The sequence below is a fragment of the Podarcis erhardii genome (genome assembly GCF_964252035.2).
Source record: "Podarcis erhardii genome assembly, chromosome: 10".
Taxonomy (NCBI): Eukaryota; Metazoa; Chordata; class Lepidosauria; order Squamata; family Lacertidae; genus Podarcis; species Podarcis erhardii.
In genome coordinates, this window is record NC_138500.1 from 33,524,143 (window position 1) to 33,550,259 (window position 26,117).

The following is a 26,117-nucleotide window of genomic DNA, read 5'->3' on the forward strand; positions in this document are numbered from 1 at the left end:
CCTCCTGTACACTGGGGTGGCAAGGCAAATAGGTCATTTGGGTGGACCTAGGTGTTGTTTCACCCAGCACTGCAGGTCTCTGCTGACCTCTGCCTGTGGAGTGACACCAGCATCACTCTACCAGTATGGAGCTCCCTGCTCTACCCACAAAAGTGCCACCAGTGGAATCCCCGATGGCAGCAGCCCATGAATACCCCTAGTTGTTGTGCCAATTTCCCTGCTCCCTCACTTTCCACCACAGCCATGAATGTGGTGACGGCGGCCCCACTGCCCCATCGAACCCCATAGTTCACCAGCTGAAGTTTGGATTGCAAGCTTAACTATTAGGAAGCACTGAAAGTGCTCTGTCCTCTGAAACCCCATATGCATATAGGCCGCCTGGAATTCCTACTCACTTTAGCAGTCTTGATCTCTCTGTTTCTCTGACTGTGGAATACTCGTATGTTTCAGATTTACAAGAATTGTGTCATTGTCATACTTTGTTTGATAGGTGGATAACAGAGTGGGACTCGGTGATCTGATATACAGGGTACAAGATGGTGTTCCTTTATGACAATGGAATTCATTGCCTCTATGACGTCTAAGTTAGAGAGGAATACTTCACGGTGAGCAAAAAGGGTGTATTATTTATTGGGATAATTTGGAACCTATCATTTTCTTATACCGAGCAAATTAAATTCTGGCCTTTACTTACATCATCCTGTCTATAATGGCACCAATGCATAAGTTTAACGTTTTAGAAAGATGGCTTACTGGACTGTTTTTCCTCCGATATTTTCACTTGGGGGCGGTGGCTGCTCTGTAATTTCAACAAGGGCAGGAGGTACCAAACTGTTTTTCTATGAAAAGTTGCCTGAGGCCGAATGGCAAAGACAGCAGATGAATACAGAAAGCTTTGGAAAGATCTTAACTTCTCAGGAACAAGAATATGTGCAGTGATCTGTTTTCAGTGAGAGATCTGTAACCAGTTACTTCAGCTCTAGATTTCCTGCTTCAAGAAGGAAGTCTAGATGACGTACAAGGTCCCTCCAACTCTGTGGTTCCCTGCTCCCTCCTTCATAATGTTCAACCCTCCTCACAACCTGTTTCATTTCCCCATTATCTCCCCTTATCTCTGCTCTCTGCCATTCATCTAGAAGTGGTGGGTACATGGCCAAAATCCCCAAGCCTTTCCTCATTAGCATACTGCCCCTAAAGCAGAAACTCAGCCTTCATACATACCATACATTAAAAATCTCATGGCTTCCTGCAAATAATCCTGGGAACTGTAGTTTACCCCTCACAGAGCTTCAAACCACAGTACCCTTAACAAACTACAGTTCCCAGGATTATTTGGGAAAAGTTGTGTGCTTTAAATGTATGCTGTGGATGGGGTGGGGTGGGGTGGGGCAGAAAGCTGGAACTTTGAACTCACCATTTTTGCAAATACTGTTTAATTTATTTATTAAAATTCTATACCACCCTTCATCTGAAGATCACAGGGGGGTTTAACAATATAAAAACCACGAAAATATATAGCATTCTAACAAACAAAAACAACACCCCCACAGTTTAAAAGGCCATCGATTTCAGGTAGAGTAGTTGTTCCTGCAGTCTGGTGATTCTCCTAGCAGTTCAGGAGTGATGGCCCAAATAGATGGTATTTTTCTACTTGTGTACTGGGGTTTTGTTTAGTAAACAGCAGTTGTGTGGTGAGAATCTAGATTAGGGTTGCCATCTTTCAAAAAGTGAAAATCCAGATACAAGTGTTGTTAAGCTTTTTTTCTTTCTTTTCAAAAATGAAGTTTTGGAGCTATTTTAAAGGAGATCCACCTTAAAAATTGAGACTTCCAACTTCAGTTGCCATACATCCAGATTTCCCCAGACATTTCAGCAATTTCTGCCCAGACACTGCTTCCAACTGCATGATTCTGGCTATGTCCGGGAAATTCTGGACATATGGCAACCCTAAGCTAGACAGGGAGTGCAACAGCTGAAGCAGAGTCTTCCTCCAAACCATGGTTCGGATCCAAATCCTTCCAGTTGTTCTTTAGTAAACAAAAAGTCAAGCCCACAATGCCGTTCCTGGCAAGTGTCTGGAAAGTTGTGTGGGCTGCACTTTTCTAACACTATTCCCACAGAGGGCAAAAGCTAATTAATTTTAACTGAAGAGTGAGCTAATCGTTTGTCTAATTCAGCAAGTTTGAAGTATCTCTGAAAGTGGCTAATTGTCAGATGAATATGCACCAGCATTAAAAAACAACCACAACCACTGTGCATTATAATCATACTATAGAAAAATGCCCAACGATCATAAAAGTGATCAAGCTTTAAAACAGCAGCAGTATTCTCCAAACTACCTTTATTCTGCCTACCCTGTTCTGTATGAGTCTCATTTATACTTTCTCAACCCTTTTTGAAAAATCTTAGTATTTTTCTAATCATTCTTTTTTTTGTCAGTTAATTTCATGCATAAATTATAGGTTGCACGACTGAGGTTTTGTTATATCTATTTTCCTTTAAATTTCACCACAAACCTTTTCTTGCAGCCTACTGGTCTTTCTAAGCCATTTATTATTATATATATCCTCTTAATCTCATTTTCCTTTTCATCCTAAATTTTCCTGTGGTCAAAGCCCGCAAGCCTTACTCATGCTAATAGCACTAACTCAGTGGTCTACTTTCATAATTGTGGCAGTGGAGCAGTTAGTTGTTAATTTATTTAATAACACCACCACCTCAGTGCCATAACCCACATAATTTCCTTTAACCATTTTCCTATTATACTTACATACACATTGGTCCTTCTGATATGAATTCAAACCCCTTGCATAGCTATAATGGCTCCTGCCTTTGGAAAGGTAACAATCAAAATGTCTTTCTGCAATTTATTTTATATAATAGCGCTCTCTCTCTCTCTCTCTCTCTCTCTCATACACTCATAAATAAACTTAAAGCAGTTAGGAAAATCAAAATCTTTATGTACTGACTCAAGTTAGGTAATCAGACAGTTATGTAGGGCCAACAGCATGCAATGAGGATCGTAATGCGCACCTCATACTTTTGAGCACATGAAAATAAAGAAATAAATAACCACACAATAAATATATATATATAGGCAATGGAAATGTTGGAAAAAAGAAGTCCAGATTGCTTTACCCTCCTTGAGAAAGCAAAAGTGTAGCTGTGGTTCAGTGTGGCACTCAGAAGACAGGAGCTCCAGGTGTGGAGCAGTGGTGACAGTCAATAATTACAGACCTTGCTGCCTAATAAATATGCCATTGCGGTGATCGCAGGTGTAAATTAAGACATGTCACTGCACACAGTGCAAAAGAGCTTTGTTTTAAAATAATGTCCTAAACTGCTGTACACATATATTGTAAGCCTGTTCTGCCATGGTACTGCAGGGATGTAGTATGTATTCAAAAAACAATAACAACCCCCACCCCCAACACATTATAATTAAGAGTTCTTCTACCCCAACAGCTTCTTCCTTGTTATGGCAAAAGCCCAGGCTTGAAAAGTAGGAGTTGCAGCCCCACCACTAGCCTGTTAAAGAGTGCTTCCTCGCCACCTTGCCTATTGGGCCTGTCTCATACCTCTTGTCATGAGTTTGCCAGCCCATTCCACTTATTCATCTTTCAGTGAACATCATAATGTTTGAAGGAGAGCTGCATGTTGGTAAGTAAAGTGGGACACATTGGGAGCTATGATTAGTTCTAGCTTTCTGCTTAATGTCTCCATCTTGTTTACAGTGATGGGACCTCCTCTGCACATGTTACAGATGCTTTCTAGGGGGATGTGTGATGACCAAGTGACAACAGTGTCTGCTGTGTCAATTGACCCTGCTGACAATCTGCTTTTGAAAATAGTGACTGAAGGTTATTTAATTATTTGTTTAAAACACAAAGAACTACCCCTGCAGCATGTTCCACATTTTAGGCTACATCCTGAGTCAATGTCTGTCATAGGTGCCAATTCCCTGGGGCCCTGGGTGCCCAAGCACCCACAAAATTCCCCATGAAGGAAAAAACTAAGCTGGAAACGGAGTTGTTGGACTCTAAAGTTAAAAACTTGCCTAAAATGTATAATTTATTGTTGTGGTGGCATACAAAGGATGAAAAAGTTAAATCTGTGGATGATAGATTGGGCAAGAGATGTGGGTCATAACATAATGTTTGAAGATTGTGAAAGGTTGTGGAGAAAAGGGGTCAAGTTCACTGCATGTATGGTGTTAAAGGAAAATATTATGAAAATGATGTATACGGTGGTACCTCTGGTTACGTACTTAATTTGTTCTGGAGGTCTGTTCTTAACCTGAAACTGTTCTTAACCTGAAGCACCACTTTAGCTAATGGGGCCTCCCGCTGCTGTTGTGCTGCCGCCACACGATTTCTGTTCTCATCCTGAAGCAAAGTTCTTAACCCGAGATACTATTTCTGGGTTAGTGGAGTCTGTAACCTGAAGCGTATGTAACTTGAAGTGTATGTAACCCGAGGTACCACTGTAGATGGTACTTAACTCCTGTAAAATTAGCAAAGATATATCATAATAGTGATAATCTATCCTGGAAATGTAAAGAAAAAGAAGGTACCTTTTATCATATGTGATGGACCTGCCCCAAGGTGAAAGACTTCTGGGAGAATATTTATAATGAATTGAAAAAAATGTTGAAATATACATTTATTAAGAAACCAGAGGCCTTTTTTCTTGGAATAATAGGTTTGGAATTGCCCAAGAAAGATGTAAGATTGTTTTTGTATGCCACAACTGCAGCTAGAATTTTGTTAGCTAAGAATTGGAAAACACAAGAAGTTCCAACAGTGGAGGAATGGCAGATGAAGATGATGGACTTTTCGGAGCTAGCCGACCTGACTGGAAGAGTCCACGACCAGAAGGAGGAGGAGTACCAGAGGGAATGGATGAAATTTAAAGACTATTTAGTTAAATATGCTAAGATAACTTAACTGGGAATACTTGCAAATACCAGATAGGCTTAGGATTTAAATAGGTGATGTTAGAGAATAAAATGTTTAAAGTCAAAATGAAAAGAAAGAATGATGTTAACTGATTAAGTTAATTTTATGAGAAATTTAGTTTTGGAAAACTGTTACAATGATATACACTGAAATTCAGCCAGGGGGATTAGAGGAAGTCACCTAATAATGTTATGAAGATTAGGTATAGATAAGATTTGTGTTTGTTTTAAAATTTTTGGGAAATCAATAAAACAAATTTGAAAAAAAATAAATTCTCCATGAAGGGGCCAGGCACCCACAAATTTCAGTGCCAGGGCCATGTACTCTGCATGGCACCCACGGCCCCAGACACCCACAGTTGTGGGGCTGAGTTGCCACTCCTGGTGTCTGTCTGTTCCTTGTAGCAGGATTCCTTGGAAACGTCCCATCACCTTCTTAGCTTCTGGAAGAAAACATATTACCATAACAGAGATCTTGAAAAATGAAATGAGCAAAACTAGAATCAAGACTAAGAACCTTGCCCTCTTAAAAAAGCTTTTGTCTGCCAGGACAAGGAAGGTGCTGCTTTGTTGCCTTGCCTAACTCATGTGGAGTCCTGGTCTGGTGCTAAATAGTTTTCTATTAATTTGCAAACTGAGTGAACCATTCAAGATCCTCTCCAGTTGGAAGCTGACCCTTTTGGCCACCCACCCCTCCTTCATAACTGATGGCTTTTGGTCTCTGACTTCATGCGCACACAAATGCAAAGTGCCTGACACGTATGATTGCGCCGGTGTAACATGTGACACGGTGGAACAGGCACCAAGTGAAAAGGTTTCTCTGTCACCAGAACTTTGGCAGATTAAACATTCTATGGCCTTTTAAATGTGTTTGTGGGTGTGGGGGTTATTGGTTTGTTTTCGTTTTGTTATGTATTTTGTGTTACCATTTTGTATTTTTATGTTGTTAACTGCCCTGTGGTCTTTGGATGAGGGGTTGTACAAGAAAGAAAGAAAGAAAGAAAGAAAGAAAGAAAGAAAGAAGGTGAGCATATGGATGATACCCTAGACCTTGGGTCACAAAACATGTTCTATATGTGGGGGAAGCACTTGCGATCTTGGGGGGGGGGCTCAATCCTGTACAGAGCTCGGTGTGTTTAAATCTACTGAAAAGAGTGTGTAGCACTGAGGTGTGTGTGTTTGTGTGTACTGGAAATCTCAGGGGCCTGTGTGAACCCATCCCATAGTCACAGGCACCCAGTTATGCTGATTAGAGACTGGTTGGCAGGTGAACTTTCTGCACCTTTGAAGTGCATATTATGGATGAAGGTGGAATTCCTATATAGTCAGTGATTTTGAGTGCGCAGCCCTACAGACTATGAAGGGATGGCAGTTACTTTTGTTTAACTAATATGGTCTACATGGATTTCTTGTTTTTATCTTGTTTTATTGCGTGAACCGCCTTGAGACCTGCAGATGAAGGGTGGTATACAAAGTTAATAAATAATGGTAATAATACAATCCAGAGGTGTGGGAAGAAGTTTTCCACAGGTGTGAGGATGCTCAGATCCAGAGCTCTTTTGCCTAAATGCTACTGCTATGTTTCATTTGGGGAGTGGGGAAGGGGCCTGAGTCTTTTCAGCTTTCTTCCCCACCACTTGGCTACTTAATTTTGAAGGTGGTCATGAATGTGCCGGCCTTAATTGCAGAATAGCCGCCTGGGTCTCCTGCTGGCCTCCCCACCGCCTGCCTTTCTTCACCGATCTCGGGATCGGCGCTAGGGAAGCTCCACCAGCAGCAAGCCCCGCGGGGAAGGAAGACAAGAAGGAAAACCTCAGTGAGGCTCCTTCCTCGCCAACAACCTGAGAAGCTCTCTAGAAGGGAAGTTTTCTCCGGGATGGCGAGCGGAGGCCCAGCCTGGCTGAGGTCACCGATTGCCCCCCAATCCCGCTCGCTGGCGCCGCTCGCGGTTCTCCGCTGTCGCCAGTAGGAGGCGCTGAGAGGCTGGGCGAAGCCGGCGCTTCTGCCCTCGGGCTACGTGACGTTGGCAGCTGTCTCAGCCAGTGGCTCAGCAAGCGAGGCGAGGAAGCCAGGCCCAGAAGAAGAAATGCCTCCTCCGCCTCCATTTCGAGGCTGAACGCGCGCGCGCGCGCGCGCACACACACGCGCACACACTTGTACAGAACCAGATTCATTGCGTGGATGCGTGTGAATGCTGGAGACTTCGTAGGCGGGCGCCTGGGAGAGTGACCCACCCCGGCCCACCGCCCCAGCTCCCCCCTTGGGTCCCCAGGAGCATTTTGCCTTGCGCCCCAGAGAGTGCACCTTACGTGAGACGTGGCTCCTTGGTTCCTCCCACCCCCACCTCCTCCTCTCTCTCTCTCTCTCTCTCTCTCGCCCTGGTTTTCACCTTCCTCTCCTTTCACCACCAGCAACACCTCCGAGGAATTCCGTGGGATTAATTTTTCCTGTTATTTATGATTGCAGAGGAGGACGATGCGCGCGGGCATCTCTTCCGGATTGCGCTGAGCCGCGATCGCTCGCCCCTTCCGAGAAGACCCCGCGTGTGAGCTGCGCGGACCCGAGCGTGGTCCATCTGCACTGGCCCTCTGCCCCCCTCCCCAAAAGGAGGAGAGAGAGAGAGGGAGGGAGGGAGGGAGTGGGGGGAAGGAAAAAGAAAACCACACACCCACCCCAGCCCAGGCAGCTCCCCCGTGGACTTGCCAGTTGTTGCTCGTGGGAAGAGGCTCTTGCCGGTACGTAATGGGCTCTTCTCCTCTAGTGCACGATGGCCCGTTGCTTTTTCAGCTGGGATTGGGAAGACCGTGCCCTAAGCAGCCCGTGTCTCGATCCGCCTCCCCTGCATGCAACAACGCCTAGCTAACAGGTAACCAATGGACGGCGGGGAAGGGGCTGCCGGAGATGAAGCTGCTGCTGCTGCTGCTGCTGCCATTGCTCCCGTAGACACACGTTGCAGGTGATGGGCGCTGGGCAGCAGCCCCGCGTGCCCGCCGGCGGCGCGTGTGCATCTCCCCGCCACCTTCTCAGAACAGCCAAATGCAGCCTCGCTGCTCAGCCCGGAGACCCCCGCCCGCCTCCCATTCATTCATTCCTCCATTCATTCCCGGGGGTTGGGGGTGGCGGTGGGTTGAGGAGGAGGGGTGGGGGGGGGGAAGCGACCGCCGACATGTCAACAGCAATGCAGATGGGGTTGGGAACGGCACTTGCTCGCCAGCGAAATGCTCCTCGCGAGTGGGGGGCTGGCTGTCGTGCGCACGCGCTCGTGTGTACGTGTGTGTGTGTGTGCGCGCGTTACGGGGTTCCTTCTCTCGGTGGTTTCTCGCTCGCCCGTTTCTCCAGTTCGCCTCGGTGCCCGTCCCAGCAACGGCACAGCTAGAGCATCTCTGAAATATTTATAGAGCCGTGCCAGCTGTTGGCCATTCCTTTAGTGGGGGCTGATGTGGGGAAATGCGTTTTCCTTGCCATTCTTGGAAACGTGCTAGTGCCTCGCTACGGGAGCGATTCGGTCTTTCTCGCAGCCAGCTCAATACCGACCCTCTCCCCCTTTTTTCCTTTTCAGGAGGGGACGCCTGGGGAATAATCATGCTTCTCAGAGGACCAGCACCGACATCCGCGACAGCCAGAGCCAGCCCCTTCTACTAGGGCTCACAGGAATATATATTTATATATTTCTATTGTATTATCTGCATCCTTAGAAGAACCATCACGATTTGGTTTTTTTTTTAATGATCTCTATGGATCCTGCATTTTATGACCCTCCTCTCCACACGGTCTGATTCATCTTCGAAGCCGATCTCTCTCTCCCTCCCTCTCTCAACCTCGTTTTACATTTGCACCGCTTCAAGACACAAAGATTGCCAAAGCCAAGCCTTCTTGCAAGAAAAAGATTTTTCTCCCCCTCCAATTAGAAACATATTGCATCGCCCCCTCCCCATTTGCTCCCCAAACCTCATTCTTCTTATGTGGATATGCAAGCAAGAAGAGGAGACTGGATACTCCCAACATGCTCACTCCCTTAATCTGTCCGCCTAGAGGTTCTGCTTCTACAAACCAAGGTAGGAGGGGGAAAAAGGGACTTCGCCTCTCTCTTTCTTTGCAGGAAAGGTGAAGAGGGGGTGGCGGGGGTGGGGAAGAGAAAATCTGCCATGGAAAAGTAGCAACTCATGTTTAGGGGCTCATTTGTACGAATGGCACGAACCACCCGCCCAGCAGCAGTAGCTCAAGCTCACAAAAGAGCCAGCCATGCTGTTCGGAGAGCAGGTACAATTTTAAGATGGGGAGCAGTGCAGACATGTCGATTCCTCCTTCGCTTGGCTCTTCAGATGAGATGGAGCAAAAGGAGGCAAGCCGCCGCCCCCCCCCCCCGCAGCTTCCCGCCTGTCACGACGGTGTCGCGGCTCCTCTGGCGCTTGCAAAGGGGGTGGGGGGTGGGGCAGGGGGCAGGTGTCTAGGACAGGATCAAGATGGACTTGCCTCTCCCCCTGCATGCCCGAGTCTCCTGGCCATGGCGAGCCGCTGGGGCAGCCGCCTCCTCGCCCTCCCCCGGCGGCCAATCGAAGTGTGCAACATGGTAGTGGGCTGGCAAGATGGTGCATTCAGTCTGGCTGGAGCGTGGCAGGCAGCGGTGGCAGCAGCGGCGGCAGCAGCAGGCCCTGGAGCTCGGGGGGAGGCCTGATGCAGCCAGGCGGCTTCTCCCGGGACGGGCTGCTGGCCACTGGCCGCCAGGGGGCTTGCCCTCAAGAGAAGGGGCAGGAGCAGAGCAGGCGGCCCAGGGAGTGGGCAGGGGCAGGAGGGCTGCTCCACGTCCAAGCCCGCCAGGAGACAGGCTGCACGGCACCCACGGCATGCTTGGGTGGTCTTATTTATTTGTTTAAGGCTGCTTCGGGTTTGCATTTCTGGCTGGTGGTTTCCACCCCTCCTCTCTGATCGAGCCATGCAGCTTCTCTGTCTCTCTCTCTTTCTCCCCCCCCCCCTTCACACACGCGTTCGCGAGCGAACTGCTCCTCGCTAGATGCAAAATGGCTCTCTGGCTGCTCGGCGGTGCCTACGCGACACACATCCCCCCAGTGTAGGCACGAGAGAAATTGGACGTGCTCGTTTTCCGTAAGATGGTGGCAAGACAAAGGAGGACGGGCTCTCTCGCGAGTGGGTGTGGATGGCGAGGCGCTGCTGTTGCTGCCGGAGGAGAAACGCCAGCCAGGGCGTGCATTGGAGGCGCGATCCAGCCGAGGGGACTGTCCTCTCCTCCGCTTCGGTTGCCCCTACGGACTGGTCCTCGGCCCCCGCTGGCTCGGGCCCCTATGCCTCCCCCCAGCCACCCCAGCGGCTCTATGGCCACCTTCGGAGCGGGGGGGGGGAGGACTGAACTTGCAGGCCCCTCTGGCTCGCCCCCCGCCGGCCTCCCCGCGCTGCCCCCGTTCCCCGCAGCGAAGTCGGCAGCGTGCAGCCAGGGAGGGCGCTGGGCCCGGTGGCCTGGCTCCGTCCGCGCCTACCACACCCCCTCGGGCTGCCTGTGGGCGAGACGGGGGGCGAAGGACCGCGCGGGGGGGAGGCGCGCGGCGGAGGCTGCCGCGCTCCTTGGCGCCCCCGAGGGGAGCGGAGACTCCTTCCTCCTCCTCCTCCTCGGTCCCCCGGGAGCTCCTCCAGCGCTCTTCTCCCGTCCCCGGCTCCGCGCTGGGCCCTGGGTGGCGAGGGAGGGGCGGGCGGGCGGGGGCGAGGGCGAGGGAAGACCCCCCTCCCGCCACGTTTGCCGGGCGCGTCTATAAATAGCGCAGGGTCTCGGGGACCTCGGCCTGCGTCCCCCCCCTCGCCGCGAGTGGGAGTCTCAAGTTTACCTGCGCGGGGAGAGCGCGCGGGCGGGCGTGGGCGCGAGGGGCGGGGCCGGCGTGCCGGGCCAGAGGGGGCGTGGCTAGCTGCCTCGGAAAGGGCGGGGCTCCCTCCGCTCTCTCGCTCGGGCGGGCAGGTGTGCGCGCTGCTCGCGGGGCTGCTGCTGCCGGGCGCCTCCTTCCCTCCTCCCCTGCCTTGCGGCACTGCTTCGGCGCCAGGGGACCGGGGTTGGACCCGTGCCCTCGTCCCGCCCTTCGGGCTTTCCCGCCAAGAAGCGTTCGAGGCTGGCGGGACGGAGTGGACTGCCGAGCGCTTGGCGGGATCGCAGAAGCGCCGGCTGCCTTTCCCACGCCCCCTTTGCCCAGGGCACCTCGACTCCGGAGAGATCTCTTCCTTAGGATCGCTGCGGAGCGCGGGGAACGGACTTGGGAGCGCAGCACGCCCCGGGAAGGATCCCGCGATTGGAAAGACGCATTTCGTCTTTTGCTGGAGGGCATGCAGGCCGTGCATGGGGCAGGCAGGCAGGCGGGGCTGGGCAGCGCTGCGGAGATCCCGCGCAGTGGCCGCCGCGCCGGGCGGCGGATGGGTGGCCTCGAGCGATGCGCTTGCCTTGCGGAGAACTTTCCTCGATGCACCTGAGCCGCTCCTTCGGTTCTCCAGTAATTCTCGGTTGCGTTTCGCTCGTCATTCCAATACACGAATGTAGACGTTTCAATGAGGCGCTTAAAATATACATAGTTTGGCGCTCTCTCCTATTATTTGTGTCATAGGAAGTGAATATGGCGTGAGAAGTTTAGAACGCAGAAAGGAAATTGGATGCACATTTTTACCAAGGTCTGAGTTTTAGACTCAATGCAAACTTATTTAAGCTTCACGTGTGAAAATATCCCTATATGTGATTAGAATGCAGGTTGCCAGTGGTCACAGGACACTTAATGCACCTTTCCTCACATCTTCACAAACTGGAATGGACACACAGTTTTAAAACTGGCCTTTCCTGCTTTCTATCTCCATCAGTAGCAATCACCCATTCAGGCAAATAGGACAGGAAGGCTGAAATGCAAATTGTGCATCATGAGAGCTAATGTCACTCACTAGGATTCTCTCCTGCTTTGCTTTAATAAGGCTCACAAATGATGCATTGGAAGGAATCTGATTGAAAGGTATCCAGAGCCTCATCTGTGAAAATGCCATTAGCCTCTAAATTCTCTAGTTCCATCCATAGGGATGGATGAAAGCAAGGGAAGGGGAGCAGCAGCTCCAGGTCTTCTATACTCAGGTGCACAGTTTGACTTCTTCAGTTCTCTTCAAACATTGATTAAATGTATTTTCAGCCACCTCTTTAATCTATTCTACTTCATGCCACCACTATTTACTACTTCTCTTGCTTGAATCAGTGTACAAGTAGTACAATCAACCAACAACAGAATACATGCAACAAAATGTAGGCCTCTCAAATCACAGTATGGTTCCTGAATAGCTTGGGCAACTTGGCTATGTGGGAAAAGCATACAAAGCCACTTCTATCCTTGGATCTGGAATAATCTGGTTAATAATCTGGACCTTTGTTCTCTTCCCATTCCAATTCATCGGATGCCTGCTGTTAATTTGGTATGTGGGTTGGTGAACTTCAAAGAGGCTTCAAAACATAAGAGCTCTGCTGAATCAAACTAAAGTCCCAGCTTGTCCAAAAGTGTATTCCCACAGCGGCCAATCAGGTGCCTATGCTAATCCCGCAAGCAGGACATTAATGCAACTTCACTGTCCCACTCATGATCCCCCCCAAGTTTTCATTCACAGGAATACAGAGGCCGATACCTGAACTATGAATGCCATTATTGGGACTAATAGCCACTGATAGCCTAATCCACCATGAATTTGTCTATTTCCCTGTTAAAGCAGCCCAAGTTGGATGCCATTGCAACATGTTACAGAAAACAGGTGGAGTTAGGACTGTAATAAAATTACAAACTAACTTGTACAAAGTCTGACTGGTGACAGAAAATGGGCAGGCAGATTAGGATGTGAATCGTAAAACAATGGCAAAGGAGTGGCAGATATCTGTGGAAGGTCAAGGTGGGAGGTGTGACCCTATAGTTAGCTGTGACTGTACTAAAAATGGCAGCATAATTACCTGTTCATTCACAGTGAGAGATACAAGCATACACATATTGATAGGCATAAACTTCGGATGTTATGTAGAATAAACAAACACAATGTGATACACATACATTCAGATGTATACACACACATTATTCCTGGGACATATTCACCACATAGATAAAGAACATACCAACCACGAGAGGTAGATGAAAATATGGAATACACATCATGCAACATTATCATGAATCCACTCTTGCATACTGACAGAAGAAGACACAAAAAGAAATGTACACTGATACATGCACTCATAGATGAAGATGATTAACTCCCGAAGTGACCATATGTAAATATAATAGCTATTTAATGCGAAGGCCAGGTTTGAAATATGTGACGTAATTGCCTTTGAATCTGCAGCATTCTTACAGTGATTACTGGAAGTTGTTACAGGACATTTTTTCTATGCAGACATCTCAATGTAGTAACCACCACACAATCTCTGGCACCCATTTATACATATTGTATAAATTACTTGTTTAGTTTGTTTAGTTTGCCGTGTTTCGACATGTTGGGAAGTCACAGTGCAAGCAGCTTCCAAAAACTGAAAAATAGATACTTGTGAATTCTTTGGGTCTACACATTTTTTTCAGTAGATGCAGATTATTTCTATATCAGAAAAATCCCATCCGTGAAGTGGTCTTCAGACAAAAGCTCCAGATAACCTGGAGTAGAGATAAGGCTTCCAACCAAATGGATATGTCTTTCAGGGAAGTTTGAGCTGTAGCAGCTCTCATTTTAGAAATCAGGGCTGCAATCCTCTGCACACTTGGTAGTAATCCCTATTGGACTCCGTAAGATTTATTTGCATGTGAACATGCAGAGAGTTCTGTGCTGCAGGATTAGTACAGCAATGCATATCACAAACAGTATCACACAAAAAATCACACATAGATAGCAAAAATCTAAAAAGTGCACAGAAATTAAAAGAAAAATAGAAAAATAGTGACTATTGTTGCACCTGCTTCCCTGGAAGACCTTTTAACTGCAACGCTAAAAATCACAGTAATTACCTTCATATTTTCCCATAATGAAAAAACCATTAAAATAATGTTTAAATTAAAATATGTGATGCTGACACACACACATTTTAGTTTATGTAGGTGCAGTCAGAGTGTATATATATTGTTACTGGCCAACCCAGTCTTTCCTGAGCGGTGCACAAGATTTCAGGGGTCCTGGCACTTAACCGGGTTTTGTGTTTCTTTCGGAAGGCTGTAGTGTATTTATGAAATATGGTTTATTTACACCTGAGTCTACTACTGAAGGAGTTTCCAGCATTCACACCTCAGGAGGGGCTTGCTTCCTGCAGGAGCACTGCATTGGATTAAAAGGCACCCTAAGCACCACCCCTGTCTATCTCTTCCAGCTTGCCTCTGCCAGCCTTCTCAAAGTTCTCCTCCTGCCTGGCTTTTCAAATTTTAAAAGGCCTATTATTATTATTATTATTATTATTATTATTATTATTATTATTTTAAAAAAGACTACAATTTTCCCTTCAGCCTACCATCACTGTGCACTTGGAACTCCCCTTCCCAGCTTACGTCATCAAACATTGAAATCCTAAACTTGGCCATTGTATCTGTGCTCCATCCCCTCACGGGAGGAAGGGCTCATACTCTTCTGCTTCAGCATAGGGTAACTGTTTGGGTCAGTCGCCCATTGCCTTCCTTTTACTGCATTATGGTTCTTCTCCCCAGGTAATTCCTGGCTAGGAAACTGATTCAGCCTGCATTTCTACACTGCTAAACTTGTCTCACACCTGGGTGAAGACTTCAAGCATTTAGTAATCTACATTTACAAGAAATTATTGGTACCCAGGACTTTTAGGGGACTCTACTCCCCGCAACTAATATCAATATATACGCACTGGGAACTATTGTGTATCAAAAATTCTCAGTTAGCTATGGAGTTGTAAGGTCCACTTCACATATCAACATTTTCTGACAGAGATAACCAGCATCTAGGGGAAATGATGTTAACATGTAGAGCTTATATTCACACACACACACACACACACAACTTGTCGGGTACGATGACCTGCATTCCATGCCCCATCTTACATCCTTGTCCCTCCTTGGGACATTGTGGTTCTGTAGCTGATGGGCTCCGTGTGAAACTTCTTCGCACCCTAGTGAGGAAGCTCGCGAGACAGCCTTGGCCACTGCAGTGCGTGCCTGCTTTTCTCAACGCCCCTCTCCGAAGTATGGGCCACCGAGTTCAGTAGAACTTACTCCCGGGCAATTGTGCATATAGGATTGCAGCTGGATACTCCTTGGAGGCAGCGCACGCGTATAAATACCCCGAAGAGACCCGCAAAGCCACACAGCGGGCGCCTTTTGCAGGCTGGCAGCCTCGCGCGGCTTCCCTCTCGCCCAGGAGGCTCGCTTTTCCTTTCCCAGACGAGGCGGACCAAGCGAGGCCTCTTTGCCGTCGTTCCCGTTCTTCTCTCCCCGTCTACCCCAAGGCGATAAATTTCTGTCCCGGCAGACCTGGCCTCGTTCGTCCAGGCCCGGCCGGCAAGCAGGCGCTCGCGAACCGCCACGAGCCCGGGGCCGAGCCTGCTCGCGCGCCGCGCGCCTCTGCTCGCCCCGCCTGTTGCCGCTGGAGGCACGTGCCTGGCGGGAGAGCGCGCGCGCAGGCGCGTGTCAGCCGCAGTAGGGCGACGGCCCCTCGGTCGCGGTTGGGCCCGTTCGCAGTGCCAGGCCTTCCTGTGGCGACGACCAGCGTCTCCCCGAGGGGCTTCTTCCCCTTCCCGCTCTTGGGTTTCGTCCCCTCACGCTATTGTCTTGCGCGCGCGCGCGTTTCCACTTCGCAGGGTCTACCAACTCCCCGCTTCTTTTTCCTGTCTCTCTTGTATCGATTATAGCCGTGCCTTACCCGCCAACAGTATCCTAATCATACCTTAATATGTATTATACTCCGCTGAGGCGCCCGCAAATCCTTCAGAAGAAGGTGAGGGTGATTAATCAGAACTCGTTTCCTTCCACACCTGACCTTTCCTGCCTCCGCCAGGGCCTGCACAGAGTCCGCTCCCTGCAGCGCGGGCTGCGCCACCACCGACTGCCATACCTCAAGGGGATCGCGAGGCGGGAGCAGCGCACACGCGTCGAGCTCCCAAACCGCTTCCTCACAACTGTTCCCCCCCCCTCTCTCTCTCTCTCTCTCTCTCTCTCTCTCACACACACACACACTCGTGAGCTCCACCCTTCTGTGCACACTTATCACCCCCTCTCCCTCGTACACACATTTAATGCTGATGAAAAGCAACAAAATACCCTATAGCGCCTTAACGACTAACGCTGACTAGTTAAAATACATTCTCCCCCGTTTGAGAGCTCACGCCAGAGCTGGCTAAATAGTAGTGGAAAATATTAACAGAATTTTATTTCATGTTATACATGAGGATGGCAGTAATTCGAATCCCTCTGACTTGTGAGTAGGGGACGAGGGCAGTGATCCCTTAGACTGGATCAATTCATCTGAAATACAGTAGTACGGCACGTTATGCGGCCTGCCTCAGCTGTCCAAATCTGCACCCCCGGCTGCTGCCTTCCCACCCCACCCCACCCCACTCCTCTCCCATATCCAGAGCTGCCTGTCCTTGGCATTTCACCTCCGCACTCGCATCAGACTCCGGACTCAACCTGCCCATCTAGCAGCCGGGGGAAAACCGCTGTCAGCAACCTGAGCGGCACAGTTCCCCTCTGGTGCCTTTGTCCGGATTGCTTCATTTCTTTATCGCCTCTATAAAGAGGAAAGCGGCTGCCGGCTAATCCGCCTCTGCTCGGTGAGAGCGAGCGAGCTGGCCGCAGCCCAGGCAAACGGCTCCACCTGCTAGCAGGCTGTGAATGTGAGCAGAGGCTTCTTCAGTCACTGGAACAGTGAAGTTCAGGGGAGTCTGCTGTCTGAGCTCCTTGCTTGCTCCCTGGGATGATCGTGGACTCAAGAGACCAGGCAGAGGGATGTTGAAACCATTGGCTGTCTTCATGATCAGGACTTCATTGATGAAGAAATAACAGCACTCTTCGGTCCACACTGAATTGTGAGATTTTACTTTCTTGCAAGCTTTTCTTCATTTCCTTTTCCTTTATAGCAGGAGTCCTCACGACTCTCTGCAGCAGCACTGATTTGTGGGAGTCATTGTATATCTGCTGCAAGCTGCCCTGGGTTGGTTGCACATACGCAACCTGCACAATGTGCAAGAAGTGCAGGCACATGCATGACAGTACTTGTTAGAAGTTGTATTTGGCGGCCCTGAAGTACAATCCTCCTTAAACAGGAGTTGGCACAAACTCTTGTTTTTTTGACCCTTGGCAATAAGGTGGAGGAGGGATGGAGAGCACATGACTTGTTATTAGGGAAGCAATAAGTTTGGGAAAATATCCAGTGACACCCCCTTCACTCCTGCAGCACTAACAAGCAACTCAGGATATGGGGAATGCATACACATCCTTTTGTTTTAATTGTTAGAGGAAAAATCTTCTGGCATTTTTGGTCAAGTCAAGACAATTAGATGCAGTGGATCATCTTGAATCCATCACTGCCCTATAACAGCTTGTGCTTTTAAAGCAAAGCCTTATAAAATTTGTACGTATTCAATTTGTAGTACAATTAATGGCGTGAATGTTTTATGTTTCTGCTTGTCTTTTGGGAAGTGCAGGACAGATTGGTATCAAAGTCAAGTTTAAGGATAGATTTTAAATTATGCTAGCCCATGTAGTTAATAAAGGAAAACACAACAGATTTCCAGAAAACATACAAAATGGTCAGTTGTAACCATGCATGTTTAGGAATGATGCACATGCTAGTCACATCATCTCAGAAAATACGATAGAGTTTTGTTTCCCTTGGATGAAAATTCTTTGTTTGTTTGTTTTTACTTACAAGCAGAAGCTATTGGAACCTGGCCAACTCCTAAAAGCAGCAGTCATCTCCCCAATATCTGTACATCACATTTCCAGAGAGAGCTCCAAGTTAACTCACAGCTCTTAAAAACTCTTTTTTCCTCCTGTTTAAACTAATTTTAACCTGTCTCCAAACCATTTCTCTACCCCATACACTATATGCAGGGTGTTATCTTAAACTCTGATAGCATCACATTTCAAAACCTGGAGAAAGATTTCCAGGTATCAGGAAGTCACCCCGGCCAGAAAGGTGGGGTATAGATAAATCATCATCATCATCATCATCTCTTTTTATTGTTTTCTATTGCTACAGTAACAGCTGCTTCTCCTGACCTTAACAAGCTATCAGGTTAACAACGGATGCTCACCCTGTATCTGTAACAGGTGGAATTTTAAAAAAAGACAGGGAAGTTGGATTCCTGACCTAAAAGGAAAAGGCAATAGCAATGCCAGTGGAACTAATTTTATGTTCTCTGACTCAAAATTCATTTCTTTTATTTTTGCTTCATTCAGGGATAGGGAGCCTGTGAGTATCTGGATGTTGTTGGATTCCAACTCCCATCAGGCCCAGGTAGCATCACCAGTGTTCAGGGATGATGTGAGCTGTGGTCCAGCAGCATCTGAAGGACCAGATACCCTTGCCCCTGGCTTAGAGCTACCATTTAAAAAATCCAGGCCTGTTTGTGATTTCCTATAACTTGTTTTTTTTTTTAACTGAACTAAATAAAACTAAAGAGCAGGTATACTACAACATTATAAAATTTAACAATTACAATTCCATATATTATTATCTAAAGTATACATATTATTATTATCCATATATATATATATATATCCCACTATATTTTGTATAATAGCATTCCAGATGTCACTATACTTGTCTATGCAAAGTCTACATCTATAAGCAATCCCTTCATAAATTGCAAGTGTAGTCATATCTTCAATTCATTGATTAAATGGAGTTGTACACTTACCCATTCAGTGCACCAGTAGTCTTTTGGCTATAGGGCATGAAGAATCCATTTATGTTTTCCAATTGTCAAATTCTGTATAGTAGGTATGTAGTTCAAAATAATATATTCCACACAGTCATATTTATATAATCAACTACTTTCCCCCAAAACTTATTAAATTGTAATAAGTGATTTCATGTAACTTGTGGAATAGCTGTATAAAAAAATGTGTGTATGAAGCTCCATTGTGACCAATAATAAATGAAATAGAATCATAGAATTATAGAGTTGGAAGGGACCACGAGGGTCACCTAGACCAACCTCCTGCAATAATTGTTGGGAAATGAAAAAAAAACCCACATTAGGTTTTATGAGGGTGGCAAATGTTATTGCGGCCTAAATGATTATCTTTGAAGGGCATCACTTGCACTGGGAAATACATTATCCTGGCTTCTGCATTAATATTTCCTTGTGGTTCCACATGCTTATGTAAAACTTTTTAAAACAAACACCCTGCCATAATTCTTAGTCTTCAGGTGCAACAGATACAATATTGTTCACATTAGGTGGTCTGGGACAAGTCACAATCTCTAACTCCAATGTGCCATAGAGGATTATTTTGATTTCCTCTGTGTGTGTGATATATATATATACATACACACACAATGGCTGTTAGGAGTGCCAGTAAAAGCTGTTAAACATTTGTAATGTTTCCCTCTACTTAAAAACAGTTTGGTACCATCCATTAGCTTGTTACAATCTATTTCCTAGATATTCTATGCAAAAAGTTGCTACAGATACGGGCAGTTTCTTGTATGGAAATCCTGTTTCATAATTAATATTTGCTCAAATATTCCTTCTGCTTATTCTATACTTTCTTTTTTTGTAACAATGGACCTCTTGTAAGCAGCTCTCCAGCATTGTATTAAAAGCAAACAGGAAACAGTTTGCTCTGATCATTTGTCTGCAACGCAGACTTCATTAGGAAATGTTCATGGACTATGGAAGAAAGGTAAATCTTATTTCCATTTCATATACACGAGTAACTATTTCAGGGAAAGTGCCAACTCAACTGGCTCAGTCTGAGGAAGACTTGCTACAGTGCACAAATGGTCATTTTAACTACTTTTCTCTCAAAGAAAAGAGAGGAGGCTGTGATTTGAAAGAGAAATCTGACTCCAAACTATGCAACTAAGGATGCAAACCTGTGCATGTTTACATTGGGAGTAGATCCTAATGAACTCACAAGTGAGACTTACTTTCAAGTAAACATGTGCACACAACAATGCAAACATATGTAAGACTGTTCAGCTGTTTTCCTAAGTACAATGGCAATAAAATTTATGGGATTAGGATGCACAGTGAGAAACACCCTGGTTCTATATAACAGCTCAATTTCTGATCTTTTCTACCTACAGTTTGTATAAACATGTTAATATTTATTTCTGTAGTAAGCATTAAGAGGAGTACCACTTAATACTTTCTAGGAAAAGCATAAACACAAGGAAGTTCTTGACTGACAGTTTCTTTCTATGAAAACTGAAATTCCTAGTTATTTTTGATGCCATAGATTTCTTTTGTTAGAAGGGTAAATGTGGTAGGTTTTTCTTAGGATCGTGTTGCAGTGATTTGGCAGCAGAGTGCCCCCCCCTTGCCTATATATAGAATAAGCAAAAACAGAAGTTAATGATTTTTCCAAACTCAGGTCCTGTGTGGGGAAAATGTGATGAAGATTCCACCCCTGCCCCAATCAAAATTGCTCTGCAAATGCTATACTAGGAGGGAAGAAGGAAACTAATATTAATGTTCTCATATAACAGAGAGGCAGTGAATGAGAAAGAGATACCATGTTATGAGGAGTGAGGGGCTGATGCTGAGCTATGAGCTTATGGCAACCTTGAATTATGGAGTAGTTTAACATCCCCATACTGCATGTTGGGGGGTGGGGATGGGGTAAGTACAAGACTGATGGGTTTATGTGAACCTTGTAATCTAATCTAATTTAATATGATCCACTTTTAATAACCACTTATAATAACAGAGATACTATGACAGCCTTGTAATGTAGTCCACTGTTGATATCGCAGAATGGGGTGGGGACTTACAAGAACCCTACTTGCACTTTTCAGATGGGGGCTGAGGTTGATAAACAATTATCTAATAAATGCTTGAAGAACTGTCACCTACTTGATCTTTATTAGTGAAATACAATGTCACCAGTATGGTTCTGCACTATGATACTGAACAACACACACATTTTATCAAGATACAGGCAGACAGTGGAACAATTACATAAGATATTGACTGTGTACACACCATATATTTAAAGCTGATTGCTTGCCCCAAATAATCCTGGGAACTGTCCCCCCAAGGTACAATTCCTAGCACCCTTAACAAACTAGAGTTTCCAAAGATTCTTTGGGGAAAGTCATGTGCTTCAAATGTATAGTTTGTATGCAATCATGAACAAATACCAAAAAAATTCTTACAGCTTCTTTAGCATAGATGGAATCTGACTCCCATGAACCCCAACCAGCATGGCCAATAGTCAGGGATGATATCAGCTGTAGCACAGCAACATCTGAAAGGCCACAGGTTCCCTATGTCTGGACTAAGAACTTTACCATGGCATAAGTTATTGGCAGAAACATGTAAGTGTTATTCTGAGTGTATGTGTGTGTTTGACACACACAGAGTGAAAAACAAGGCAAATCAGGATGATTTGGGCCATGAACTTACTGTGAATAAGGTGTCTCAGTGGAGATGAGCTATCCCCTAAGCTTTGGAATCACCACGAGGCATCTGTTTTTCCAAAAAGTTAAACATGTAAACCTTCCCCTGTCTCTTTTCTGAGAAACAAAACCAAAGTGTCTTGGGAAACACCCAGAGCTCCAGAGGGGAGGCAGTTGAGAGATATTTTGTTTTGGGGAACAGTTCTAGCTTTTAATCTCAGTGAATTATTTTCCAATGCAACTCAAAACACAGTGATTTGGAGGTGGGATGTTGAAGTAAATAAACAGACTTGTTCTTGAGTTGTGATTCTCTTCTGAGTTTTGGACCCAAATAATAAAATTGGAATGCCGCATAACAGATCAGACTTCTTCCAAATATTGTGGTCATGGTAGTATATACAGCTTTAATATATACAACTATATATATATATTTACAAACATGCACTGCCATGGGCTGAGAGAAAAATTGTAGAAGGCCATGAAATTCAAGAGATAAAGTCTGTGATTTTTCTCTGCAAAGTTCAGATGTATATTAGGAAAGGATTGACTTCATTCACAAGAGCTGCCATTGACAATAACAATATTCCTGGGTTTGCTGTGCTAATTTAAGGTCTGTACTGGAAGAATTTTGGTTTTGATTAGCTGAAAGCAACAGTCAAACTTACCGATACTTTCTATTTCTTCGGTTTCACACTGTAACCTCTCTTTGAAAGGCCTAAACTTTTGTTAGCATGTATCTGAATGTTGTATTTTTGATGGCAAATTTGTAACCATTGGGACACATTTGCACTGGGACTGTTTTCCCTTTTTAGACAGCAGAAAGTTTGTTTGGGCTGTGATGGATAGATCATGTTGGTGGGTGAGCAGGTCAATGAACTCTTGGTTGCATATTGTTAGGTTATTAGCTGGCATCTGGGTATTTGCAGGGCCTAATCCTTGGATTCTGTCTCTTTTAGGCCACCTGTCATTGTTGTTGAGTAGTCATTTGAGATTAGGCGGCTGGTTGTATGTCAGGCTGCAACCTTAAACCCTTTACCTAGGAGTAAGCCCTGCTGAATTCAATAGAACTTACTTCTGAGTAGCTATGACCAGGCTTGCAGTGTAAAAGTTATTGCATATGCATGTTGAAAACAGGGAAGTTCAGCAAAAAAATAATAATCCACAAAAAATCTTGGGCTGCAGGAAAGATGAATCTAGTTAAATTGCCACCTCCATTACCCACTCATCCCACAACTCAAAGCCACTGCTCAGTTAAATGCAGGTGCCTTGTACCCCATTTATTTGCACAGACACATTGCGCTCTCCCCACTGCTAAAGGTGAGATCACTGATAAAACAGGAAACCAGTGTGTGCTGGTAATCTTTCCCTTTCTATTGTTAAAATTTGCAGTCCCACCCTGCACATGCTTACTCAGAAAGAAGTCCCTTCGAGCTCCATGTGCTCAATGTGTGAGTGTGGAAAGGATTGCAGCATTAGTTTAAAATGGAATTCACAGAGTTTGAAAGCTAATTGTTGGTTTAAACAGTAACTATAAGGAATCCAGTATCCATTTGCTGTTTGGACCCCTCTGTGACTGCCTTGGCATCACGGCTTCATGTCCCAGGTGTTAGTGTGCTTGCAGTGCCATATGGAAAGTCTGCATTTTAAACCCCCATTTGCCCTCTCTCCAGCGGGCTACATGCTAAAAATATTGCAAAAACCTTGCAAAGATTAGTGTATTTTTGCAGTGAGTTTTATTCCGTTTGACTTAATTCATTTTTCAAAGCTATTGATTTTTGAAAGTTAGTTATTAAACATTGTTTAATACTGAGTAAAAAGGTAAAGGGACCCCTGATCATTAGGTCCAGTCGCAGACGACTCTGGGGTTGCGGCGCTCATCTTGCTTTACTGGCCGAGGGAGCCGGCGTACAGCTTCCGGGTCATGTGGTCAGCATGACTAAGCTGCTTCTGGCGAACCAGAGCAGCACATGGAAATGCGTTTACCTTCCCACCAGAGTGGTACCTGTTTATCTACTTGCACTTCATGCTTTCAAACTGCTAGGTTGGCAGGAGCAGGGACTGAGCAATGGAAGCTCACCCCGTCGTGGGGATTCAAACCGCCAGCCTTCTGATCTGCAAGCCCTAGGCTCTGTGGTTTAACCCACAGCGCCACCCGCGTCCCTAATTTAATACTGAGTAGTTGATACCTATTAATATAAATTAGAGTTGCTATTAACCCCAGTAAGACCTGAGTTAACAACCACTTGGCCAACCCTGTCTCTTGCAAGTGCCCCACTCAACTTACATGTCTTTAATATGTCACTGCTTGTAATATGCCGTGTCAACTATTAGGGGTTAAATAGCTCAGCTAATAGTGTGCAGATAAAAATCAGTTAGGCTGAAATGGTTCTGAGTAAAGATAAGTTCTATCCTGAGAAGCTGTTAGAAGTATTTCCCTTAATGTAGGTTCCACTGCCAGATTGGTTGAAAAATACTGCAGAATTGGTGTATTGCTTTCATTTGTCATACTTTCCCTCGTCTGGTATTCCATGTAACTAAGAGATGTGGCACAGGGGTGGGGAGGGGGAAGCAGGGCAGAAGGTTGGGACTTACATGACAAATTTTATCATGAAAGTTATTTGGGTAAGCTTCATACATTGTTCTCAGTGCTAGGATTTGGCCTTGGACATATGAGGTAGGATATTAATACAGAAACTCCACCCCCGCAAAAGCACCATACACCATAGCATAGTCCAGGCTTCCTCAACCTCGGTCCTCCAGATGTTTTTGGCCTACAACTCCCATGATCCCTAGCTAGCAGGACCAGTGGTCAGGGATGATGGGAACTGCAATCTCAAAACATCTGGAGGACCGAGGTTGAGGAAGCCTGGCATAGTCTTTCAGTTCCTGTTAGCACCTTTTATTGACACTGGGACGCTGCATGAAGAATAGTTAAGCAACAGTGCCTGCAGTCTTAACCAATCTACTTTGAAATAAACTCCTATGTGTGTGGGATTAGAACTGCAGCCTGTGTGAGCCTGCTGTAGAATTGTGGAATAAATCCCCCTTTTCCTGCATCAAGGTATAAAGCTGGCTCCACTTTTTGATGGAGGTTACTATGATATTTGAAGTCGTAATCTAACGTTGGTTTCACATGTGAACCCCAGTTAATGCTAACTGCAGTTAAAACTTGTTGCCAGTGCTTCCCTTAAGGTGGGAGGGAATAATCTATTTACTCCTGAAAGGGCAGAGGTTTGGGGAAGGGAAGGGAAAGTTTGGCCCTACAGCTCGCCTTTAGCCAAGATAATGAGGGATCCTGTGTCATATCTGTGCTGGCTCACTGCTGCTGCTCTATGTTACACACACATTAAGTAATTTTGTGGTGGCAGCACTGATGGCAGTGAAGCCACTGCTTTAATATCCCAGAGGAATGTAGTTGGCAGAAGGACTTCTGGGTGCCACTGGCGAAGCCTTTCCTATTGGAATCCTGCCCTCGGTTTTCGTCACTTCAATAGTTGTGCAGAGGAGGGAAACTAACCAAGAGCAGCTTTTTTCACATCTGTATGAGAAGTTGCGGCAGCCCAAATTCCTTATCCTGTGCAAATGCAAAGGGTATGGGGGAGCACTTTCTTTCTTTGAACTTTTCACCACAGCTTGATCTTAGAGAGGGGTAAACAAAAGGACCTAGGGAAGGATGATAATAAAAAAAGCAAAGCTTTTGAAAGGAGAAAGCAGGAGGTGGATACATGACATTTTGATGGGCAAAGTCCCCAAACTGATGGGTATTATTATTGTTTGATATACAATGGGGAAAAAGATCACAAACATACAACTGTACAGACTTTGAGGCAAAAGACTTGCAAAGAGAGTCCTGAATAGTACAAGTACATCCTTACATTCTGAAAGACAATTTAGAATTAGATTTACTTACAGTGTGTATGGGATGTTGTTTATCAGTCATTGCAGGGGGCATATCTCAATTCTTGAATTGTGACCCTCAGATGGTCTGAAAGCAAGGGAGTCTAATTTGTGTTCCTCCAGATGTTGCTGAGCCCTATCTCCCTTCAACCCCCAGATAGCATGGGCAATAGTCAGGAATGATAGGAGCTGGAGGGCTGCAAATTAGCCATCCCTGTGTTAAAGAATGCTCACGACTATGACTTGCTAGCCATTCCTGCTAGGAAGGGTGTAGAGAGTACAGGACTATTTGCATCTCTCACTGTATAGAAGAGGGAATTTTTGAATGATAAGCTACATCTGCTGCAATTCCCTCTTCTAAACCACTATTAATGCTGGAGTCCTGTTCTCATCTGATCACCCTGTTACCAAATGCTGGTCAGGACTCAGGAATAGTTTTCCTGGTTTTGCTGTACATTGAAGTTTAAAATCTTGGAAGCCCTTTTATCCCAGTACATTAGTTAAAGTAGATATCACAGTGGTTTCTGCTGTAATTTTGTTCGATGTGTATTTATGCACTAATTGATTGTAGCACTTACTGAGAGTACATTACATTTTCCCTTTCTTGGACGAGACTCACTTTCTGCGACAACTGAGATGGCTATTATCTTTTACTTTATTTTGTAAATGTTTTACATTTTTAATTCCA

General features: G+C 45.8%; 1 protein-coding gene across 13 annotated transcripts in view; it reads left to right on the top strand.

Annotated features, from left to right (window-relative positions):
• Nucleotides 1–26,117, top strand: part of GRIN2B (glutamate ionotropic receptor NMDA type subunit 2B) — a 298,063-nt gene that overhangs the window by 18,755 nt on the left and 253,191 nt on the right. For 7 of the 13 annotated variants that reach the window (XM_081879276.1, XM_081879281.1, XM_081879282.1 and 4 more), the window contains 3 exons: nucleotides 491–605; nucleotides 3,466–3,660; nucleotides 8,517–9,012. The gene's annotated coding sequence lies outside the window, so the exon portion shown is untranslated. The other 6 variants (XM_081879287.1, XM_081879286.1, XM_081879278.1 and 3 more) reach the window with 6 other exon arrangements.